The sequence below is a fragment of the Symphalangus syndactylus genome, chromosome 16, assembly GCF_028878055.3.
Source record: "Symphalangus syndactylus isolate Jambi chromosome 16, NHGRI_mSymSyn1-v2.1_pri, whole genome shotgun sequence".
NCBI lineage: Eukaryota > Metazoa > Chordata > Mammalia > Primates > Hylobatidae > Symphalangus > Symphalangus syndactylus.
Window position 1 is genome coordinate 22,353,041 of NC_072438.2, and position 25,204 is coordinate 22,378,244.

At 39.3% G+C, this 25,204-nt stretch overlaps 2 long non-coding RNA genes across 4 annotated transcripts in view; both read right to left on the reverse strand.

Moving 5' to 3' along the window:
* LOC134732718 (uncharacterized) overlaps positions 1-25,204 on the reverse strand; it is a 361,391-nt gene that overhangs the window by 68,165 nt on the left and 268,022 nt on the right. The window lies entirely within an intron of this gene.
* Positions 9,714-10,624, reverse strand: LOC134732720 (uncharacterized). The gene is made up of 2 exons (XR_010116178.1): positions 10,326-10,624; positions 9,714-9,869 (listed from the first exon to the last, which is right to left on the reverse strand). It is a non-coding gene; the product is annotated as an uncharacterized lncRNA (long non-coding RNA).

Here is a 25,204-nt window from a genome sequence, read left to right on the forward strand (position 1 = left end):
AGGAAAGATATTTCCCTAACTGTAGAAATTGAGAAGTCATCAGAAAAGTAATACAACCAAAGCTAGTTTTTTGGAAGATCCACGTAGTTTCACTGTGGTAGTTGGAGTAAATGGAAAGGACGGTAGAGTGGAAACTGAACAAGCAGCCTTAGAGAAACTTCATAAAAATGTATACAAGGCCAGTGGTAGAAAAAATAAGATACAGGAAGAACATGTTGTAAAAGAAGAACTTATGTATCAAGGGAGTCATGAGATTTAGGATGACTCTAGGGTTAAGACAGAAATAAGAAAGTCAGAATTAAAAGCTGGTATAAACAGAGTGTTAGTGATAATCAAATCAACCAGCACTACCAACACCTGGCTGTGTTAAGTGCTTTATTTGGCAATCTTTATCATAGTCCTACAAAACAACAACGATCAGCTCCAACTACAGATGAGGAAACTGAACCTCATAGATGTCAGTAATTTGTCTGAGATCAATGAATAGATTTCTCTTTCTATCTGTGTAATGAGACAGTAGTGCTATCAATATGATTATTGAAATATTAAAATAAGATCATATCTACAAACTTTTAAGGGCCATATAATCTAGTATTGTTTTGGCAATAATTCTTCTCTAAAGATTGAATGTACCAAAGGTTTCCAGGATTTAAACAATGGGCACATTTTCTCTTCAGAAAAAAGACGTTACCACACAATAAATATTTTCCATATTCAAAGTAAAAGCTCTTTGGGTTTAATTCCAAGATCTCCCATCAGAGACCTTAATTTAAAAATGAATATGACAGGGAACTCAGAATTCTTTTAATTTTCCATCAATTATGTATAATATAAATGTGCATATAAGCAAGTATTGCAGTAGAAAAATAATACTTTATCCTCATTTTTCTAGAGTGTCAAAAATGATAAATTTGAATATTTGTGGTAAACACTCAGTGAAAATGTCAGAAACGTTACTTCCGCAAGCCAGTGTCTCATTGTCAGCTCTTTGTAATCAGTTTAATTTTTATTGAGGAAAAGGAACAATCACAAATCAGCCTTCTTGTGTCCTTTGAATTCTTATGGGTGCAAATGAGGCTTCCAGCCGCGTCAATTTCATTTTGCAAAGGCACCATGTTGAATCATTAATTACCTAAGAAGGTACTGAATCCTTATCTCCTTCTGGTAACAAAAAATTTTATATATTATATGTATACATACAAATCAGATTGGAACCTGGGGCTATAAAGTCATCTTTTCTTAAAATGCCATCTACCAGATTTCACTTCAGAACACCAGAAATCTTTAAAGGTGAGAGAAGGAGAGACGAGTGAGGGTAGTGAAGCATCAGAGTGTCAGGCTCTCTTGTCATCACAGCCTGTGCTGTTCCCTCCCCCCTAGTCTCTCCAGTTCCAACCCCCCTTGGATTACTGACACAGCCTGCTATCTCATCCCCCCACCGTCAGCAGCCCTGTCTGCCCATAAATCTGAGCGGCCAGAACAGTCACTCCATAATGCCTATCTGGCCACGTTTCTTTCCTGCTCATAATCTCCCAAAGGCCTTCCATGCCTGTGATGTCAGGGTTCCTTAAAAGGCCAGCAAGGTGCTTTCTACTCAACCCCCACATATCTTGTCAGCATCCTCTCTCACTATCATCTATCTAATAAACCATGATCCTGCCATGTGTAATTATGTAAAGTCACTTTAACTCTAGGCTTATTATTTTAGTAATCTCTGCCTGAGGCAAAATTCATCACTCAGTTTATGTTTTACCTCTTCTAAGTCTTCCATAACCTTCTCTCCGACTACCAATCACCATTTTTCATCCACCTCAATCATGAGATTGAACATGGTGCCCTGCAAATTGGTTTCAACAATCTTTGATAGTGATTGCATGCTGTTATAATTGTCCTTTGTCTTTTTTCCACCTTCCAATAGTTTGTAAGATGCATGTCACAAGTCAAAAAGAAGCAAAGATGATGTCATATTTGACAGCATAAATGTAGTCCCAGTGTTACATATGTAGTTGACAGGGAAACAAATGTCATCTATGAAGGTATTTGAAATAAAAGACAGGAAGAAAGAAAGGAAAGAAGGGAGGGAGGTGAAGAGAAAAGAAGGGAGAGAGGGAGCGAGGGAAGAAGCAAGAAAGGAAGGAAAGAAGGAAGGAAGGAAGGAAGGAAGGAAGGAAGGAAGGAAGGAAGGAAGGAAGGAAGGAAGGAAAAGTAATAAAAAGTTATGGTAAAAACTAAGGTGTAGTGGGTGGGCTGGATGTCCATTCTAGTCCTGATTCTTCTCTCATCAACAAGTTGAGAGTTCTAATAAATGTTTGTACTGTTTGAGCATAAGCTTTGCATCTTTAAAATAAGATAGAAAGAATTCCTAGGGTTCATTTAAACTTGAAAATTCTGATTCTGTAATTCAGTATTGGCATCCTCAAGGTGATTTTAGCAGCAGAAAAAGGCAGGACTTCTGGTGAAGTTGGACACGCCTGTCTCACTGTTGGAGCCCAGGAGCTGCCTCACCACACAGTCTTCATTTAGCTCTACCATGGCACAAAAATCTTTACTTTTTTTTTTTTTTTTTTTTTTTTTGAGATGGAGTCTCACTCTATTGCCCAGGCTGGAGTGTGATGGCACGATCTCGGTTCAGTGCAACCTCCGCCTCCCGGGTTCAAGTGATTCTCCTGCCTCAGCCTCCCGAGTACTTGGGACTATAGGTGCCCACCACCACGACTGGCTAATTTTTTGTATTTTTAGTAGGGACGGGGTTTCACCCTGTTAGCCAAGATGGTCTTGATCTGACCTCGTGATCCGCCTGCCTCAGCCTCCCAAAGTGCTGGGACTACAGGTGTGAGCCACCACACCCAGCCTCTACATATTTATAATATGTAAACAAAAAAACCACCTGCACGCTAATGCTGGTGTTCTGAATGTTCTGCATTTCTCACCATTCTGAAACACGAACAAGCCTTGTCTAGGTCTTTCCAATACACCAAAAAGTCTGATAACTGGGACTACATCTGTAGAAGACCAAGCCTCTCCTTAGAGTTTGACATTATACCACATTTGTTCATTCAACACATACTTATTAAAGGCTTGTTCTATGAGTAACACTATACTAGGCACTAGTGGTATGATTAAAAATTAGACATAATTCTTTCATAAAGCTTTAAGTCTAGTTGGAAGACTAAACAATGGTATCTATCTTAACAATTTTTGTATTGTAACAGAAAGCCCAATTCAACATGGATAGGAAAAAGAAATGTATTGGCTGTAACTGAAGAGACTGTCTGTGGGTCCAATTCAGACAGAGATTGATCAAGTTTCTCAAATCATAATCATAACGAAAGGACACACACAAACACACATGCACACTCACACACACACATTTATTTTCCTTTCTCTTTCTTCACTACATGATGGCTAATTCAGCTTCAGCTCCTACATTTTTCCTGATTTATGTTGACAGGAAAGAGAAAGCTACATCCCCAGCGACTTTTTTTATGGCTCAGAATTGAGTTTCATTATGCTACACTGTCCTGATTTGAAGTCAGAAATCCATCCTGGAAGCAGTTACCATGAGCAGAGGGGAGGATGCAATGATTGCTTTAGTCTCAGTCACGTAAGCCCTGCAGCCCTGGGCTGAAGTCAGCTTCACTTAAAGCTTATGGGCTCTCAAAAACTAAATTGCGCTTCTCTTTCCCCAATAAGTAAGAGGGGATATGGGCAGCAAAACCCCAAAATTTGCTTTAATATAACTTAAATGTTGGCAAATGATATGAGAGAAAAGAATAATGAGGAAATCAGAGAAAATGTCTATCTTAGAGAGCATGGCCTGGAAAACTCACCCTGAAGAAGTGATCATTCCACAAAATGGGATCTTTCAAAGGACAATAACGAAACAGCCATAAGGCCATCCACGGGAAGAGTATTTCAGACACGGAAAACAGTACAAATGCTTGAGTCGCAGAGGAGGTTGGCTGCTTCGGGGCAGCATGGATCAGGTGGCTGCATTGTGGTGGGATAGGAAGAAAAGGGTAAGGTAGGTGGGGGGGAGGGGTAAGCAAGGGCTCCAACATGTCAACTGCATTCTAAATATTATAAAAAGCCACTAATGGATTTATTCCTCTCAGTCCTCAGTATTGCTAAGCTAATTATTCAGCAAATCTTCATGTTATTTATTCAATAAACAAACATATTGCAGGTGTCAAGAAGTAGGCAGGCTTCCAGCTTTCAAGAACCTCACAGTCTAAGGAGCGGGAGGAAGACAAGAAAACAATACCACAGCAAGATAAGAAGAAAAGCAGCCACACATGAGCATCTGCCAAAGCCGCCTGAAACTGCACTAGGTATGTCATCTCCATGTTCACTAATTCTCCTACAAGCAATTTACCAGATAAGTGTCATTTTGCAGAAAGAGGACACCCACGTATCCCAAGCTTGCCTGATGTCTCACCCATAGATTCATTGGTAGACATAGGGTTTGAATTTAAACCTGGCTGACTTCTAATAATATTTACAAGACCTTCTTAAATGTAATAACAAAGAAGTCATTTACATTTAGTTTCTGCTAGTTTTCAAAACAATCCAGTACTAGATAATATCTTCTCTCTAATAATAAAAGCAACATGGCCTCAAATAAATAAACCCATTTCCAAGGTCACAGAGCAAGAGCATAGCACGGAAACCAGAATTATCTGGGTGCCAAGCCACTGTTCTCTGTCCTGCCATGCTGCCTCCAAGATCCTGAAATACGAAGTACTTTGCTGATTCAGAAAAATGAGGGCGCAAGTCCAGCTGAAGAATTATGGAAGCCTTCTTGTTTGGGCAGCAACTTGCTGCTGAGGCATTGACTGAACCTGGGCAATCAGATTAGGGGAGATTTTAATTATGGGAGCTCTAGCAGTTCCTACCATCCCTCTCTCCCTATTCAAAGGGCTCCTCAGGGGGTCCTGGAGTAGGGATTCAACACGTCTCTGACAGGCAAGCCCTTGAGGATGGACCCAGGTTAGCTGGGACCCCCACACTGTTGACAGCCTCCTCTTTTTCCCTCTTGGCTTTCAAAGAAAATTAGATCCTGACAAGCAGAGGAGACAGTTTTGGCTTCTCTATCTAAAGGCTAACCCAGTTCTCACAGTGTAGTGCTGGGCTGCCCCATTAGCGGGCATCCTCCATGCCAGAGACACCCATGGGTACCCCAGGGGAAAGAAGCTGTGTCAGGACCCATGGTGGCTTGTGTCATCTCTCCTGGATTAGTCCTTCAGGAATGCACATCTTAGTCTTGCTTCCCCATAACATATGTCAATTAACTTGCTTTGAGCATGCAATATGGTCCAAGCACTGGACTGGTACGCTCAGTAAGTAATACAATAGTACTTGCCTAGCTTCATGGTGCTTTTAGTCATTAAACACATATCTCTGACAGGCAAGCCCTTCAGGATGGGTCCAGGTTGGCCGGGGTCCCCACCTTGTTGCAAAACTCCTCGCCTTCCCTGCTGGCCTCCAGGAAAAATCAGCTGAAAATTAGCTGTCAGGGAGAGGAAACACCAAGAATTACAGTTTGGTGTGATTTTATTTATGTATGTATTTATTTATTGAAGGAGGTGTATTAGATTCCTCAGTTGCTCCTAGGGGAGTCTATAACGCACAAGAGCTGTCTCCTGTGGACCATAAGGGCTGCAAATTTAGGCTAAACTCCTGGGCTTTCACTTCCATCTAAACCTCACGGGAAACATGTCTTCCTTGAAGTTTGCTGACAATGCAAATTTCAAAAAATCTTTTCAATACATATTTCTTACTTTGAATTATAAAATAATCTGTTTAAAGGGCACATATTAAGGGATTGTGCATTTTGGGAAACAGACAGAGCTGGTGCCTGTCACACAGGCATGCCCCTCTCCCTTGAAGTCACTCTAGTGTCCGCAGGGAAAACTTCCAACCCGTTGGTCTGGATACAAGACCCTCTGTGTTCTTGAATCTTGGTCTGTATTTCTAGCATCACTTGCCACCATTTGTCCAGGCTGCTGGGCAGCTCCCACACCATCTTCAGTGCTGTTCTCCCTATCAAGACTGCCTCATCCTACCCTTCTCAAAAATGGGTTGTTCTATGATCCCACTCAATAGCACCCACTATGTAAACTGTGCCCTGAATCCTTCAGGCAAAATTCATGGGTCTTGTTCTGATCCTGAATCAGCTCTTCATGGTGCTAATAGGACACTTATCACAATACAGCCCAGGTAGGTGTATATGTGCCCATCATCATCTGTGACTCCCTCATCCTCTACATGTAGCACAGGGCCTCACCTTGCTCATGGAAGGTACATGACTCAATGATTACATTCATGGTAAAATGTAAGATGGTGGATTTCATAGAGCTTAAGTTGCAGGGCAGCAGCCTGACAAAAGCACAAGGGAGATAAAAGAAAAAGGGACTGGTATGGGACATTTGTTTAATTAAATACCAGTGTGTTGGAAAATCCCTGTAAGAAGCCTCCAGGTCTTTCTTTTCCATCTACACATGGCTGGAGGTCAATTTCTTAGAAAAAAAGTGAACAACAATAGTGAAAAAATAATAATACCGGCCAGCATAAAAATTGAGCTATATGGTTTTTGTACTAATAACATTTTTATCACAGATGTAACAAATGCCCATTATAGAAAACTTAGAAAACACTAACAAGAGAAAAAAAAGACAGCATTAATTCCACCACAGAGAAAGAGCCACTATTATTTAGCATACACTTTTCATATTTTTGTTTTCATATGGTATCTAAAATATATATTCTATTCTTTCTCCCTATCCTTCTGATATGGTTTGGCTGTGTCCCTACCCAAATCTCATCTTGAATTGTAGCTCCCATAATCCCTACGTGTCTGGGAGGGACCTGGTGGGAGGTAATTGAATCATGGGGGTGGGTTTTTCTCGTGCTGTTCTCATGATAGTGAATACGTCTCACAAAAGCCCATGGTTTTATACAGGGCAGTACCTCTGCACATGCTCTCTTGCCTGCTGCCATGTAAGACGTGCCTTTGCTCCTCCTTCTCCTTCCACCATGATTTTGAGGCCTCCCCAGCTATATGGAACTGTGAGTCCATTGAACTTCTTTTTCTTTGCAAATTATCCAGTCTCAGGTATTTCTTCAAAGCAATACGAAAATGGACAAATACACCCTCCTTCATTTTTCTCTTCTTTCTCTGCTGTTCCTTCTTCTTCTCCTGCCTTCCATCACCTTTTCATTCTTTATCCATATTAATATAGGCAGTTATTCAAAACATAAGATTCTAAATAGTGTTTGCAGAATGCCACCTTTGGTGTAAAATCCAGGGAGAATAAGAATACATACATTTGATTTTGCTTATATTTCTATCAAGGTTCTAGAAAGACACATAATAAAGAAATAAAAGTGGTTGCTGATTGGAGTGAGCTGGGGCAAACTAGCTGGATGAGAGCAAAAGTAGAAGGAAGAATTCTTACTTTTCACCAAGTTTCATTCTATAGTACAGATGCTCCTTGACTGACACTGGGGTTACACCATGAGAAACCCATCATAAATTGAAAATATAGCTAAGTAGAAAATGCATTTAATACACCTAACCTTCCAAACATCATAGCTTATCTTATCCTACCTTAAATGTACTCAGAACACTGTCTGTACTTTGATTTTGCATCAGATGAACATAATTCCTTGTAAATAAAAATAATAGTGTTGCAGGTCACACATACTTTCCTGTACTATGCCTTTGCTACTCCCTCAACTAGCGTCCTCTTGAATCTAGGTGCCATCTCAGACTGTTTGTCCAACAGAATGTGATGGGAGTGGTGCTGTGTCAGTTCTGGATGCCATGGATTGGTCTAGATGCTTTCTGGGAAGCTAGTTACAAGAAGTGTGTCTACCTGTGTACCATCATCCCCTGAGAGCCCCAGTTTTGCACAGAGGCCAACAAATATCAAAGCACTAGTCATATGCATAAAGAAACCACCAAGCATTCTGCTCAGTCACTCCTCCAGATGTCACCAGCCTCAGCAACAATCTCACTGCAACTGTATCATAAGAGACCCCCAACAAGACCCTATCCAGTCAAACCACAGAAACCTGTATGTCACAGTAATGTATTTTATTAAATCAAAAAACATTTCAGGGTAGTCTGGCATGCAACAATAGACAACCTGAGCAGAAATACTAAAATGTAGGTCGACAAATACTTACCATGTGCCTGCTCTGCAGCATAGGGGTAAAACAACTCAGATTTTAGGTTCAGGCTGCCTGTATTCAAATCCTGGCTCTAACCCAACTATCTGCGTGACCTTGACCAACTTTATTCATCTTTCTGTGTCCCAATTTTCCATACAATAGAGGTAATACTACATACCTTAAAAGAGTGTTATGAGGATTTAATATTTAGAATACTACCTGGCACACAGCAAATGCTCAGTATTAGCTATTATTATTATATACCAAGAGTTATACAGAATCGTCAGTATTTTTAATATGAAGATATTCCTCAAGTAAATAATAGGCATTATTCCTGAAAGTACTGTGATGGATTTTTTTGTAATTTTTTTTTTATATTGAACTTCTATGTTCAAATTAAGATTAGACTGGATTTTTTGTTTTTTTCTCTCTGTGCTCTTTTATAAGTTATCAACGTTATGTTTGCCTCATAAAAAGCTCTGATTTTGGAATGGTTTACATAACATATAACATATCTTTTTCTTAGAAGTCGGAATCGTGTTGGAAAATGCTTGGAAATTTTGACTTTGAATTTGTCACATTGAAAAGATGCAACAAGTTTGTAATTTATTCTGACTTTATTGGAAAGCACTAGAAGTAGTTTAAAAAGACGGTGTCACGCTCAAACCACTGTGAGAACATGATGGTCTTTTGCCACGTGGTGTGGCACTCTGAAGGAGAAGTTGAGCAACAGCTTAACAGTTTTTGCCACTATAGGTCTGGCCCCTTTTTATTTGCCTGCCTGAATTACAGATTCTTTTTTATTATTCCTTGTTATTGTGAATGTCACAAAGCTACATCTAAGAATGATAGTCATGAACCTCATGGCATTCATTTGATTGGTGAGCCTCTCTGATGTGAACGTTAATTGTTCAACCTTATTTTATTATTTCTTTCATTTCTCATCTATTCTATGTATCACTTATGTTCTCTTTATTTTTCTGTTACTTTTTCTTGAATAATGGAAGTATATTTGAACCAACTTCTCAAATACTGATGTAATTACTTTTCCTGCACAATCCAGTTCTATCCACTGTCTCCATCTTTTTTTTTCCTTAATTCTAAACGATTTCAATTGTCTAAAATTTTCTGGCCTTAAATCATTTTATTTCATAAACGTCTTGCTTCTTTAATGATTTGAAATTTCCTCTAATCTTGTTGAGAATATGAACGAATATATCCTAAACATATCTCATGGTTTGTTTTTATCTTTTTTGTCCAGTTTTCTTTTTTAGCCTTTCTCTTGAGTTTTTCAACCTCCTCTTTTCATAATCTTAGATTCCAGAAGATCAATTCACTTACTATTGAGAGGTGGCACTGCTTCTATCAAAAATAGCACATATCTCTGCTCATAAGGCCCTGATCCTGACACTTGAAGTCACTGGTGACAAGGGAAAATGCAGCAGTTGAAACTTTCAAGGCCTGGATTTGTGTAATAGAGGGAAGAGAAATGAAGAAGGAAAAGAAAACAATTTAGAGGAATCTAGGAGGCAAGGAACTGAGGGAATTAAAGAAGGCTTTTATGGCCGGGCGTGGTGGCTCATGCCTGTAATTCCAGAATTTTGGATCTGCTCCAATTTTGTGTACATTATACTGAAGTTTTCTGCCAAAGCTCATGTTCTTGTCCTCTTAAAGTTTGTCATGTGATTGTTTCCCTATAAAAATAAATATTGGAGACAAGATAGTTTGTAGGAAAGAACATTAGACTAGGAATAAAAACCTAAGTTTAAATCACTTTACACTATATTATTTTATGATTGAAAGCAAGAGAACAACTTGGTCAGTATTTAGAAAGATCACTCCGGACACCATTTGGAGAAGAGATGGGAGAGGAAGAAACTTCAGGCATTGAGAGAGCTATGGAAATAATTCAATTCAGCAAATGTAAGACGAGATTTTCCTTTATCTTTGGTAATGCTGAATTCCGTGCCTAGAATTTACTATTCCATATCAGTCCATTTAGATAGATAGATAGATAGATGGATAGATAGATAGATAGATAGATAGATAGATAGATAGTTAGATAGATAGATAGATAGATAGATAGATAGATAGATAGATAGATAAATGGATGAATCAGGCACTGTTGGTTGCCTACCCAACAAGAATACCTGATTTTGTTTCACCTCTTCCCCACATGACTCAGAGATCAATCTTGATTTATTTCACTTAAACATGACAATCATTTTGCCATTAAAAATAACGCATTTGAAGGTGTCCTTTGACCCAGTTTTCATCATTGAGTTGTGAGGACAGGTTTGCTGGAAGATCTTTCATGAAAGTTCTAGAACTTACATAAACAATAGGAAGAAACAGTGCCTTCACTTACACTGAACATGACTAAAAGTGACTATGCAAGGGACTCAGCAAGGACAAAAGTCTAATGAAGGTGGTAAAATTGAAAGATGGAAAGAACTGGGTACTTGTTAACATTTCTGAGACACTGAATGACCAACCCCAAAAGCACATTATCCCTAGCCATTAACAAAGCTACAATAACATGCTTATTACTAATATTATTATTAACTTTTATTTTAGGTTCAGGGGTACATGTGCAGACTTGGAATACAGGTAAACTTGCGTGACAGGGATTTGTTGTACAGATTATTTCATCACCCATACACTAAGCATAGTACCCAATAGTTATTTTTTCTCTTTCTATCCCTCCTCCCAGCCTCCACCCCCATGTAGGCTCCAGTGTCTTTTCCCTTCTTTGTTTTCTCATCATTTAGCTCCCACTTATAAGAACATACAGTATTCGGTTTTCTGCTTTTGCATTAGTTTGCTAAGGATGATGGCCTCCAGGTCAATCTATGTTCCTGCAAAGGACATGATCTTGTTCTTTTTTATATGCTCTTTATTTTTGAAGCCAATTAAATTGAGTCTTCTATTAGTTGCAGCCAAAAGCATTGTAGCTGATGTAAACAACTACTATGAACCAGACACAGTGCTATGGGTAAGAAACCAAAGTGAGGTCATCACAGGCCCTGCATTCTGGGAGCTTGTCGTCGTTCATAAGAGTTTTCAATCTGTATGTGAAGTGTTGTAAACAATAGTTTTTTTCAAGGCTGTGGTAAAATTCCTCTACATCTTATAAGGCCTACCCAAATTCATTTCATTTTTTTTCATGGATTCTTAATGCTTCTCTCATAGCACTTATTCTACTTTTTCATATCTTGCCATTAATATATACCCTCTCCCCAGCACCGTAGGAGAAGAATGAAGCTATCTTGGAGTAGTGCGCTGCTTCTACTTTATGTTATTTAATTGTGAGGCTAAGAATTCAGATGACAAAATCATGTATAGCCCACACATAATTGCAGCCCTGACTATAACCATGATCAGATGACTTAATCTTCTGGCCCTGACCACAAGCCTACAAATATCACAAATAAATATTTAATGGAGGAAAATCTAACTACTCACTGAACAATTGACATTTAAGCTCTTGTTTTATTTCTCTCTGATGTCAATGCCACAAAGTCATCTTCAAAACATCCCTTTTATCCCCGTGCATGTTTATATGGCACCAGGTCTTTGGTAAATGGAAATGGACACTGTGTAGCCAATTATCAGAAATTTACATTTTATGCTGTTGAGTCATTAGAGAAACAGCATTTGATTACTGGTTACTTTTTGTTTTATCCCCCAGCTTATTCCATCACACATAAGTTGACATATTTGAGTTTAAGGAAGACCCATAGGTGTGTAAATGTGGAGTATAATCATGGCATCTGTTGGCATGTAAATCCCTTAAGTTTGGTTCTCATAGTGAACTTTGCAGTCCCAAACTACCAAATTAAAATGGAAATCTTTTCTGCTCTTCAGGTACAGAAGCAATTGCTACATCTTAAATTGGGGGCAGATCACCTAGATAAAATAAAATGCTGGGGAAAATAAAATTCTATGCACTTTCTCTACATAAGTAATGGTGGTCTGAACATGTATTTTTGTTTTCATCAACTTTTAAGTTCCAGGGTACATGTGCAGGATGTGCAGGTTAGTTACATAGGTAAATGTGTGCCATGGTGATTTGCTGCACAGATCAACCCATCACCTAGGTATTAAGCCTAGCATCCATTAGCTATTCAAGACTTAACCAGGAAGAAATTGAATCCCTAAATAGAACAATAAAGAGTTCTGAAATTGAGGCAGTAATAAATATCCTATCAACCAACCAAAAAAAAAAAAAAAAAAAAGTCCAGGACCAGACAGATTTACAGCTGAATTCTACCAGAAGTACAAAGGGGAGCTGGACCCATTTCTACTGAAACTATTCCAAACAATTGAAAAGGAGGGACTCCTCCCTAACTCATTTTATGAGGCCAGTGTCACCCTGACACTAAAACCTGGCAGAGGTACCACAAAAAAATAAAATTTCATACCGATATCCCTGATGAACATTGAGGCAAAAATTCTGAGTAAAATACTGGCAAACCAAATCCAGTAGCACATCAAAAAGCTAATTCACCACGATCAAGTTGGCTTCATCTCCAGGATGCAAGGTTGGCACTTGAACTTATATCTTTTAAGTAGAGACTAAATTAGAGATTTTGACATTATGCAGTCAACTTGTTCTTTGCAAAGAGGAAGGTTTTAAGTCTGGATGAACTCATTGGTTGTCCTAAGGTGATCGACATAAGCAGAACATTACCTTATTCTCTCTTAATTTCTGTGGTGCTGATAATCATACAAATCCTACTCCTGTGAGTCACCTAATAATTTTTCTCACACGTGATCCTATTCCCTGTGAGCTTAGGAATACATATTGTATTTTTGCAGAAATATATTCTGTAGTTTCAAAGGTGTATCTTCTAATCAGTAACAGTAGGGTGATCCACTCTGCAAAATGCGTTAAACTTATCCACAATCCTCAGTCTTACAGAGTTTCTGTGACATTTCCTGCAGCTGAGCCAACACTTGGAGGCCACAGATAATCAATTATCAAAGTCCCTGCATCATTTTCTCTGCATGGAGTCTGAGGCCAGGCCTTCTAAGCTTATTGGATTTTCCCACCTTTCCTCAGTGTCTGTACTGGGAAGGGTGACAGTGAAAACCAGAGAGTGGAGGAAAAATCAGCGTCTAGCCCTTTTTCTCCCAGTCTGAATCTAGTCCTATCCTTTGAACCTGATGTATAATCTTGATCCCCTCAGCTTCATCATGGAACTCTCTAAATACCTTGTCCAGATTTCCCATTGGATTCCTCCACTCCTGGTTTTCTCAGATAGGAGAGATTATTTTCACTCTTGTTTGGGGACACAGACATGGCCTGGTTTTCCTGAGGGAAACATTTAAATGGAGAGAGAATTGGTAAGAGGCAAAGAAATAAGGTGATGAAAAATTACAAGAGGATGTTTCATCCTGATGTCATTGGAGGTCGTCTTCCTGGGAGTGGATCAGTCAGGCTAGTTATGTGAGAGGCTCTAGTAGACATTAGGATAGCAAAGAGCAGAAGCAGCAGTGACCACTTGTGCAAATGCATCTTAATCCCACTTATCTGATATCCTAGCCTGTCTGCTTCATACTTCTCTCATGTCCACCACCTGACACAAGCCAAGTTGTGCCTCTAAGTGATGTTAAGGATCTTTTTGGGTTTATGGCCAGGTGTCCAAACTCTAATTTTTGGAGTGAAGAGGCATAAAGAGCAGGTTGTGTAGTTTTTCCTATCTGTATGTTATATAGATCTAGGGTTTGGTTCTTGGGGGCCAGAAATGGATTATAAGTCCTACCTAAGGCATCCAGGAAAAAATATTTACAAAGGGTCAGTTGGAGACAAAGTCCTTAGATTATGTCATTGAAAATTAGCAATAGGTATCTAGCCCAAAAAAGATCATGGCTTGGGTTACCTATTGCTGCATAACAACCCATACCAAATGTAATGGTTTAAAGCAACAGCAGCCACTTATTTTCCTCGTGAATCAGCAATTTGTGAAGGGTCATGTATTATGGGAGCTAGAGAATAAGTTGCCTCTATAATTGTGTGAGCCATCTTTCAGAATTAACATCTATCCATCAATCTATCTTACCTATATTTAAATGTACTATTGGTTGTTTCTCTGAAGAACACTGATTAATACAGCATTTGATTGAATCATTTTTTAATTCCAGGCCATAAATCATGCTTTGGATGTCACTGAATATTCTGCCTATGGGTCAGATGCCCATACATCTTGACATGACTGGCAAGTAAGTGCTGGTGTTATGGGTTTAACTGTATCCCCCCAAAATTCATATGTTGAAGTCCTATCCTCCCCAGTACTTCAAAAAGTGACCTTTGATGATCAGGTTTCTATAGAGGTAATCAAGTTAAAATAAAGGGTGGGTCCTAATCCCTTATGTCTGGTATCCTTATATGAAGGGAAAACTGGAAAACAGACAAGTCCAGAGGAAAGACTGTGAAGACACAGGAGGAAGATGGCCATTGAGAAGCCAAGGAGCTTATCAAGCCTGGATCAGATGTTTTCTTCACAGTCCTCACAAGGAGCAGACACTCACCAAGCCTTGATCTCAAACTTCTAGCCTCCAGAACTGTGAGGCAAATTTGTGTTGTCTGACCTATCCAATTTGTGCTACTTTATTTGGGCAGTTGTATCAAACTAGCACAGCTAGCTATTAGCGTCTCTGATCACGGGCCACTCCTAGGGTGACTAGCTTCCTCGTAGCATGGTGTCTGTGTTTCAGAAATGAGCATTCCAAGAGCAAGGAAATGGAAACTGCCATTTCCTTTCACTTTGAGCCTGGAAACTGGCATGGTGTCATTTCCTTTGTGTTCTACCAGTCAAAAATCAAAAGGCTGGATTCTATGGGAAGGAATATAAACTGTACTTTTCAATGGAAGAAGCATCAAATAATTTTGAGGACATGGGCAAAAACCATCTCCAGAATTCAGACTGAGAGACAAAGGATGGAGTACTTTGAATATTCCTTGTAAAAAATAATAACTAACTCTTGTTGAATATTTACCATGCCCAAGGCTCTAGAAGCTTAAGTGCATTATTTCTTTCTACTCTCATCACAATCCTAAATAATCCTAATATACATACTGTTGTTGTTATTCTCAAGTTGGAATCAGAAAGATTAAGAAACTTACTCAGGGTCACACAGCTAAGTAATTGTCGGAACTGTCATTTGAACCCAAAATATCTGATTTCTGCACCTGTGCGTTTAGTGACTGCAATACTGTTGTATAGGTCTTTCAGGATGGACGGTGTAGAAGTTTCTGTGTTGGAGATAACTCCTACCTCAGCCCTTTAAACATGCACCTACTGGTTTTTAAGCTTCTCTTCCAAAACATGCTGCCCAGATTATCTAGTTTAAAAGGAAAATGCAACCCAGTTCCCCTCTTTTCATTTTTAAATAAAAGATAAGAATAAAATCTAGCAACTTCTATAAAACAGCCAGAGATTTAAAAAGGATAGATATAGGCCAGATAACAAAAAGTTCGTTATTTTGAGAATAAACTCAAGTTTATTGAGTTTATAGGCACAAGTAGGAGAATAAATCAATTTAACTCTATATCCCATCATTCTTTACAGGTTTGTAACAAGGTGTACTTTGTTAGATTTTAATCTGCCTACATTTGAGACAGCAAAGCTCTCCACAATCATCTTTTAATGGCATTGCAATTTATAGACAGTAACTAATTTCAAACTTCATAGCACTTGGCTTTTATGATTATTTCAAATCATTTAAATGCAAATGAATTTCCAGAGAGAGAAAACATCAAATGCCCTTGAGTGGCACCATGTAATAGACCCATGCACGGAAGCCACTGTAGGAATCTGAAGCAGTTGGATAGGGTTGGGTGGTAAGACTGTATAAAAATGTTTGCCTAAATCCAATTTACATTTCACTCCACATTATATTCTATTTACCCATTTTGTCATTTTAATACGACTTATTTACTTAATCCTCCTCTGAAATCCTATCCATTCTCCATTGCAAACATGATATTTGAGTTAGGAAAAAGGAATGGCAATGCAACATTCTAAAACAAAAATTGGGGGGCTGGGCACGGTGGCTCACCCCTGTAATCCCAGCACTTTGGGAGGCTGAGGTGGGTAGACCACCTAAGGTCAGGAGTTCAAGACCAACCTGGCCAACATGGTGAAACCCCGTCTCTACTAAAAAATACTAAAAATTAGTCGAGTATGGGGGCACTCGCCTGTAATCCCAGCTACTTGGAAGGCTGAGGCAGAATAATCACTTGAACCTGGGAGGCAGAGGTTGCAGTGAGCCAAGATCGCAGCATTGCACTCCAGCCTGGGCAAAAAGAGTGAGACTCAGTCTCAAAAACAAACAAACAAAAACAAAACAAGAATGGACGACTCTCGGATACCTCTTGCTTGTCCACCCCTCTTTGCAGTTAATGATGCTACCATCTGATGCAGCCCCATGCGTAAATGCATAAATTATACTATTGCTCTTCTTTCAAGCAGAGCTTGTGTTTGCCTGTAGACAAAGTAACATTTCCACCACAAAACTGCTAAGCAACAATATATATACAGTATCAGGACAAAAAAGGCTGGCCCCTATACGAACTCATTCTACCCTAGTAGTTCACTAAAGCACTGGAAGCATCATGGCAATACACTTAGAGAAAAGCTGTGAGTAGCAATGTGCTCTTTAAAAAGGAGGAAAGATGATCATTCACTCCCTCACTCTGCCCAGTGTATGCCAAACTCTGGGTTCAGCACTAGGAATACAGGTATCATCCTTAGTCTCCATAAGTTTAAACACAGTAGACGAGAAAGATGCAGTTGAACAGCCATACACCAAGACTACATGGCATTTCAGGGCAGTGACTATCTCTGAGCATTAAAGAAAGTGGAGGTAAAGGAGATGGTAGGTAGTTTGGCAGATGTTTCAGAGAACTGCTTGATTGGATTGCCTATTTTCACTTCCAGTTTTGGGGGCTTTTGCTTCATGATGCTTACCTCATCTAAGTTTTAATCATTTATAATTAGTGGTTCTCTTGTAGAGTAGCAAAAAATACAGACAAGGGCTATATCTGCCCTGCAAACCCTGTATCTGCAGTTTATCACAGGGCCCCACGCATAGTAAGAACTTCATATATATTTGTTGAACAAAGGAATCAAAGTTACTGTTTCTTTTCAAACATTTTAATCCCCATGATAAGAATTGGCTTTTGTACCAGTCATGTGATCGCCTATGCAATCACCACTTCTCTACATTTGAAGGTGCTGGACTTTCTGTTGGGGTCACTGCCCTCATTCTTTTCTATGTGGTCCATAAAAGCCTAGTTCAAAACTTTGGTTTTATCATAAGAACTGACCTGACAATGCCACTTGTAATGATCTCTCTACCTCTGAATTTGTACAACATGAGTTATCATTTTCATAGATTTCGATGCAAAATTGGTGTGCCATTCTCGGCTTCATGAAGTGTGTGTTTGTATATCTGTGCAAGTGTATGTGTGTATGATTGGCAAGGAATTCTTTATGAAACTGTTTAAAATACACACTATGTCTTTTATGCCATGTTCTCCACTGTGTAGCATATAGTGCAAACCTCAAAGAATAGAATTTCCAAGCCTTTATATTCTAGACAGTAATATGATTACCCGAACATGAGCCATTGTTTTGTATTTTCAGGGGAGCTAAATAAGCATGAAGTACCACGCCCAGCACCAAACAGCAGGTACACAGAGGAAGACCCAGAATTTGTTTTCCTCACTTCTAGTCTCTTCTTGTTTTCATGCTTCCATGTTGCCATTCTTAAATGCACAATAAAGAGTCATATAAAAGATGAGAATTGGAAGCAATCGAAATCCATAGCTGATACCTTAGCTCTTCGAGACCAGTTCTTTTCCTGGTCTGGGCCTCCATCTTCTCCCCTCCAAGATAAAAAGTCTGTATTAGGGGCTTTCTCAATCCTCTTACAACCCAAAAGTTTCAGTATCCATTTTCTGAGTTGATGGTTTTTGCTGCCTGGGAGAATTTGGAAATTGAACATTGTGATATATAATATAATAAACTTTTATTCCTCATATTACAGTGTAATGACCTTTTTACATCAATTTATAACTAAAAATGAACTAGGCAAGACATACAGTATGCAGATATCACTCCCAATCTTTCCTAAGAAGCTTAGAATTCAATTAGATAGAATGACAAGTGAAACCAAAATTACATAGAGAAAATGAATCACCAATCAAGGAACACAGAGCCCACAGGCAGGTTCATTGAGTGCGATGTGAGTATTAGCACAAATCTCTCCATTAATTTGATAAGAATTTCAGAAGAGTTTCCAGAATAACGTTTGAAAAAATTGTGAGAGAAAATTAGTTAGATACCAAAAGTGATTCATTTGGGGCCACAGGACATAAAGGGTGGAAAAGAATAACGGTTAAGTGCATTGACTTTGGAGTCATTGAGATCTGAGTTTAAATCTTAACTCTACCACTTTGATGTGAAACTTGGATCAAGTTATTAAACATTTGTAAGCCTCAATACAATTATATGCAGGCAAAGGTAAATAAAAATATTTTTTCTCAAGTTCTTTGTGTCTGGTTTCAATGATGTAATTTGTGTAGCCTCCAGGGAATAGTAAGTGTTCAATAAAGTCAATATCGCAGGAGATCAATATTTATTAAATTGAATTCACACAGTTTTAGGAAGCTATATTGCCAAGATAATTATGTTAATAAGCCAAGAAGATTGGAGATAGAATGAAGCCAGAAAAAAAATATTGAATAGTAACTGTCGTTAATATCTGCAGGGACATGATCGGAGCCAGAGGCCATTATCCTTAGCAAACTAACACAGGAACAGAAAACCAAACACTATATGTTCTCACTTATAAGTGGGAGCTAAGTGATGAGAACACATGGACACAGAGGGGAAGAATACCTACTGGGGCCTTTTGGAGGGTGGAGGGTTGCAGGAGGGAGAGGACCAGGAAAAATAATTAATGGGTACTAGGCTTCATACCTGGGTGATGAAATAATCTGTACAACAAACTTCCATGACACAAGTTTACGTATGTAATAAACCTGCACTTGTACCCCTGAACTTAAACGTTTAGAAAAAAAATGCAAAGTGCTTAGGAAATTCTCTTTAGTGCTTATCTCATTGAATAGTATTAGAAGCTCTTTAAGTGGCCAGAGGAGGGCTTGTGATTCTTACTTTAGAGATGAGGAAATTAAGTAACTTGTTCACAGTCACCTACTTACAGAGAAGTGGAGCTTGTTCTCATACACATAAAATTCTACGTACCCAAATCATAAAAAAAAAAAAAAACCTCACAGTTTGTGTCAGGAGACTTCAACTAAAAAGCAAGGGTTGGATTTAAATATGAGGCCAATAAGGGTTATATAGAAGACCTAGAAGAGAAGAGATGTTATTAGATGATAAGCATGGGACAAGTTGACACAAAGTACAGGTCTAAAGTAGAGACTAGAACAGAATGGAAAAGAAAGACATTGTAAGAAGCCCTTCCCATGGAAAGGAACACTTGGTTGTGATCTCAGTGTGGGGACTGGAACTTTTTATTCTTTATCTGGAGCATGGCTGTACAGATGTTCTGGAGTATGGCTATACATATGTCTGAAGTATGGCTGTACAAATGCTCTGGAGTATGGCTGTATCTATGTTGGAGCACCTGCTTTATCTCTGCTCCAGAATAAAGGTTCTTATCCTGATTTGGGATAGAAAAAGGACAGTCCCAATCCCTCGCCTCCTTCTTATGGGGTATCCTACTACAGGCTAGACACCAGCTCAGGAGCTAGAAGCACAGTAATGACAGGTTAACCCTGTTCAGGTTGTCAGGACATAGTAGAATCAAATAAGGAAAAAGGCAAACCTAATAAAATGGCAAAATATTAGAACAGAGGAAAGCGCAGGGTTATTTGAGACTGAAATGGAAGGCTTCTGCATAGGGATAGAAGTAGAGAAAACCGTCCTTGACCAGTGATGAAAGGACTGGGTCTCAAGACAAGCACGAGATCAGCATGGGAGGAAACTGAAAGAAGTAGCTGTGAGAAGAAAGGGTGCTCCAAATCCTAGTCAGATTGCACAGCCCATGCCAGAGCATCACAGTGTTGAGGGGTGAGCATATCAAGATTATCCACCCATCCCCCTGGGCTGTACCAGGAAAGCCACCTAATTAGGGATATAATTGTTCCTTCTCCACCCTCCCCTTCTTCTAAGTATACTTTCTCCATCTGTGGTGAGAAACAGCCACTGTATTTGGTACCACATAGCTTCATCTCAGCTAGCCACAGCCATGTAGACCAGCGTGTGCATCTGACCCATAGGCAGAATATTCAATGACATCCAAAGTATGACTTATGGCCTAGAATTTAAAAATGATTCAATCAAATGCTGTATCAATCAGTGTTCTTCAGATAAACAGAACCAATAGTACATTTAAATATAGGTAAGATAGATTGATGGATAGATGTTAATTCTGAAAGATGGCTCACACAATTACAGAGGCAGAGAAGTCCCACCATCTGCTGTCTGCACTCTGAAGGTTCAGAAAAGCTGGTGATGTAGTTCTAGTTCAAGTCCAAAGGCCTGAGAATCAGAGCAGACAGTGATGTCAGTCCCAGTTAAAGTCTGGAGGCCCTGGAACTGGGACACTGGTGTCCAAGGACAGAAGAAGATGGATATCCCGGCTCAAGAAGAGACAGAAGATTTGTCCTTCCTTCATCTTTTTGTTCTATTAGAGCCCTCATTGGATTGAATGATGCCCCACACATTGGTGTAGGTGGATCTTTTTCACTCAGTTTACTGATTCAAATGCTAATCTCTTCCAGAAACACTCTCACAGACATACCCAGAAATAACATTCTACCAGTTACCAGAGCATCCCTTAGCCTAGTCGAGTTGACGTGTAAAATTTACCAATATAGGTTATCCACTTATTAATTATAATAGGAAAAAAGAGACATAAATATAAATGGTAATATGAGAAAAAGCAAAAAAAAAAAAAAACTGTATCTAGCATTACCAGTAGAAAGCATAAGAGATGTAGGTAGACAGGTAGACAAAGCCATAGGTCAGACATAGTTAGCAGGGAGAAAGGAGCACAAACAATTAAAGAAACTAAGCTGGTAGAGAGATGAAAGTAAAAATATAAACAATGACAGATGTTAAAGCTTCATGCAAGAATGCAAGAGAGAAGTCTACTTTTTTGGTCCCTGTTATTGTTTTTGGCATTATATGCTATTTGAGATGTAGTAAAAAAATAAAAATAAAAATAATAATAACAGCAGGTAATTCTGAGTCAGCATTTTTGACAGTCTTCTAATCAGAATCCATATTTTGAATGTAGACTAAACCACCTCAAAAAGGGTATTTATCTAGTGATGCCAGAAAAAAACAAATAAATGAATAGGAAGCAAATAATTTAAGTAAAAAGATTAATATCTAATTTGTCCCCAACCTTTCTGGCAGTCAGAGCAAAAAGGAAAAACATGGTGAGTTACTAAATTTTATTGTCACAGTAAGAAAAGTCCTAATGGCCCAGAGGAGTTGAGATAGGATAGGAAAAGTCTCATTTCAAACTTCAAAATGAATTTCCACATGGGTCATTCTACTAGCGTTACTCTTCAGTACAGCAGCCACTCTCCTCCATGATAATTTCAGAGTAAATTCAAAAATGGTTTTCAAATGATGCATAGTCTTAAGTCATAATTAATTGAAAGAGACCCTGCAAGGGCCTCATGTGATCTGGCTTTGCAACCCTCTGTGGCCATATCTGGAACCCAGTGCACTCTGAATACCAGGCAAACTCTCACTTCATCTCTTCCACACTTCCTCTCATTTTCCACAACCCAGGGACATGTGAACAATAGAATATAACTTTCAAGGGTGCAAGACATTTTGTCTTCTTTGTTAACTGCTGAATGACCATCGCCAAGAATAGAACATTGTACATAGTTGGAACTGAGTAGATACCTGTTTATTCAGTGTGGACTGGCTCATTTCAATCTCAATCTATAAATTATAATAGGTTCCCTTTACTAAATATGCTATCAAATGTTTTTCACTTGTTGAAACCACATCCTTGAAGCTGGCCTTCCTAGAAGACTATAAACTCATTGAGGGTAGTACTTCTTACTGTCTTACGGTATCCCCAGACTTGAAGCAGGATCCTGCATTTAGAAGATGTTCAATACATTGATGGTGAATGATTGATGACAGGAAGGAATGACTCATGAGTCATAAGTTATATCATGTAATGCAGGTTCTAAATGCAATATTTTTAGGGAACTGAAAGAGAATGGAAGGATTGCAGAATGATTGAAAGTAAGAGGAGAGAAATAGTAAATAATGGAGGAAGAGGGTAACAAGGACAGGTAAAACAGGTTAACAACCAGAGTGTGGCTGCTGATGCTGAGAAGGACGGTGATCCCATACATGTCATCTCATTTGATTTTCCTAACAGGAAGAGTTATAGCTGGAGCTTGTAGGTAAAGAGACTAATAGTTTAAGGCTCTGAGTAGGATATATTCAATGGATTAAATTGAAGATACGATTTTAACTATGATTGTTAAACTTTATGCCAAAGAGCCTCTGAGTCTTCCCACTGGTATGGCTAGCTCAGGGCCACCTGGCCCACCCATCCATTCTGCAGATATGGGAAAAGGTGCAGCGAGATCTCATGAGTTATCCAAATTTGTCCAAATGGCTGTTAAGTGTTGCAAGAAACTCTGCAAAACAGTGACACTAAAGAGGGGTCCTCAATTTTCTCAAATGAAATCCTTTAAATGTTTGTGGTATCACAGCAGGGACTGATCAGGGTGACAGTAGGGGAAGCAAAGGAGTTTGCTGTTTCCACTATCTGCAATTTCTCTTCAGAGTGGCCGTGCCAATCCTGGGGGACACGCTGAAGCCAAGGGCCTGGTGAGTGTGATTATCCTCCCCCTCTGCTAATTAACCCCTGCAAGTGACCCCAAAGAAAAGGCCTGAGGGAATCCAAGGGTCAGATCAGCCAAAGGCCAAGATAATAAGGCTGACCTTTGAACAGGCAATCAGACTTGCATAGTGATTTGTAAAGAGGGTAGGCCTGTCTTGCAAAGGTCAGCTACCTCTTCTGAGCAGAAATGGCACCCTAAGCATCTAACAATGAGTGAAGGCTGCAGGGGCCCTAACCGGTGGGTCCATGTGACACTGGTGAGCCAGGTGGCTGTTGTACAATGACACCCTGCTGGAGCCCCATACAGGAATCTGACAGAATGAAACTTCCCTCAATAAAAAGACTTAGAAACTTCCTCCAGGTAATTATATACACTGGATTCAAGAAGGTGCTATGCCTAGAAACAGTGGCACCTCCTGCAAAATACAATTATTCTATCACATAGCACATTACTCATTTTGCTAAATGTAGAGTGCAGCAGTCTTGGCTTTCTGTGTGTAATGAAGTTTATTTTCCAAGGAAAAGCTTACTATAAACACCAATCAATCAAACAAAATCTGAGTGCTATTAATTGAAACAGGATGGGGACAAGACATTTCCTTCAAGCCCCTTTTGCCCACAGCTGCCTCAGAAGCACCTCGAATGGGCTGAATTTAAAAATAAAAAACAGAAACTACTGGTATAATAAAAAGGATTTCAATGGCATACTTGCTTATGGGATGATTTGCTTAATGTCTGTCTGTCCCACTGTACTATTACCTTCCCAAGGGCATAAATCACTCTGCTTTTCTCAACGTCACATTGCCAGCACCTAGCATAGAGGTCAAAACAGGGCTTGAGATGGTGTGTGGGAAGTGCTTTGTAAATTCTAAAAAACTAAAAGGCTACAGCTAGAAAGGAGTAGTCTCAATTCACTCATCAGAATCTATTTTCGGGAAGCAATTATGTTCAGTCGAGTTGAAAGTGTTCTCTTGGTAAGTTCACTGGCTCCCAACAAACAAACAGAGAATTATTGTTTGACTGATGCCTGATAGACACTTGAAATGACTCCCAAGCCTATTGTTGCTTGTCATCATTTTAAAAATGCCCATCCCTCTCTCACTAGTTCCACGTCCCACAACTCATTGTTTGCGAGGCATCCATTGTCTCCAAGTTTCTATCTCAAACACCTGCATTAGCTCCTTTCAAATGGCCTCACAACAGCAGAATATAATTGCACTTTCATCTTCCTTAGGTATCATGTCTAAAGAAAAATCTGTGGTAGGCCTATTCTTCTGATTAGATGGGCATGCCAACAAAAAAATAAATTGAACCTCTGTCTTTCTGTGAAATCCAATATTTCACAATATACTATTTGACACAGCTCTGATTACATTGATCTGAAAGGGAGCATTGTAGCACACCGAGAGAATGTTCACCTTTTACTATGTTACATGGATAAAGAGTGGTTTAAAGGCCCTAAATATAAACAAAGTATTGAGCCTTCCTTGCTGATAAGTTGACATACTAGGTGTTAAGTAAATATTCAGAAAATGTTTTGCTCAAAGTTACGTAATGAGGATGACCTATAATGCATGCAAAGTGCCTCATAGGTTATGAGGCATGAGGTGTGGACTGGGGAATCCAGCAAACAGGACTCCCTGCATAGTGGGGAGAGCTACACTCCCACCAATTCAGCCTGTGGTCATTCCTTTCATAGCAGCACCTTCTACCCAGAGATAATAAGGAAGTCTTCATACGGAAGAAAACGCTAAAGGGTAGACTGGCAGGACCAGCTGACTTCACCTGGTAGCGCCTGGAAAAGACCTTCCAAGCAGAGGGACTAGCACTCAAATGAGCAAGCACAGACCTCTCTGGCCTCTGGTTTGCCTATAATCCTCCGAAAGGAGCACAAGGATGGAAGATTTTACCAAGATCTGTCTACTGCACAAAAACATGGGACTATAGTGGTTGGAACCAGCAGTGCCAGTTTCAATCCTTCACTCTTTTGCTGGTAGGTGGAAAGCACATGATCAGCTAAATCCTCAGCTATTTTTTAGGGAACAGCTGCCCGGTTATCAGTCTCTTCTTGCACTTACGAAATGAGTTTATAACCTTTTCTCGT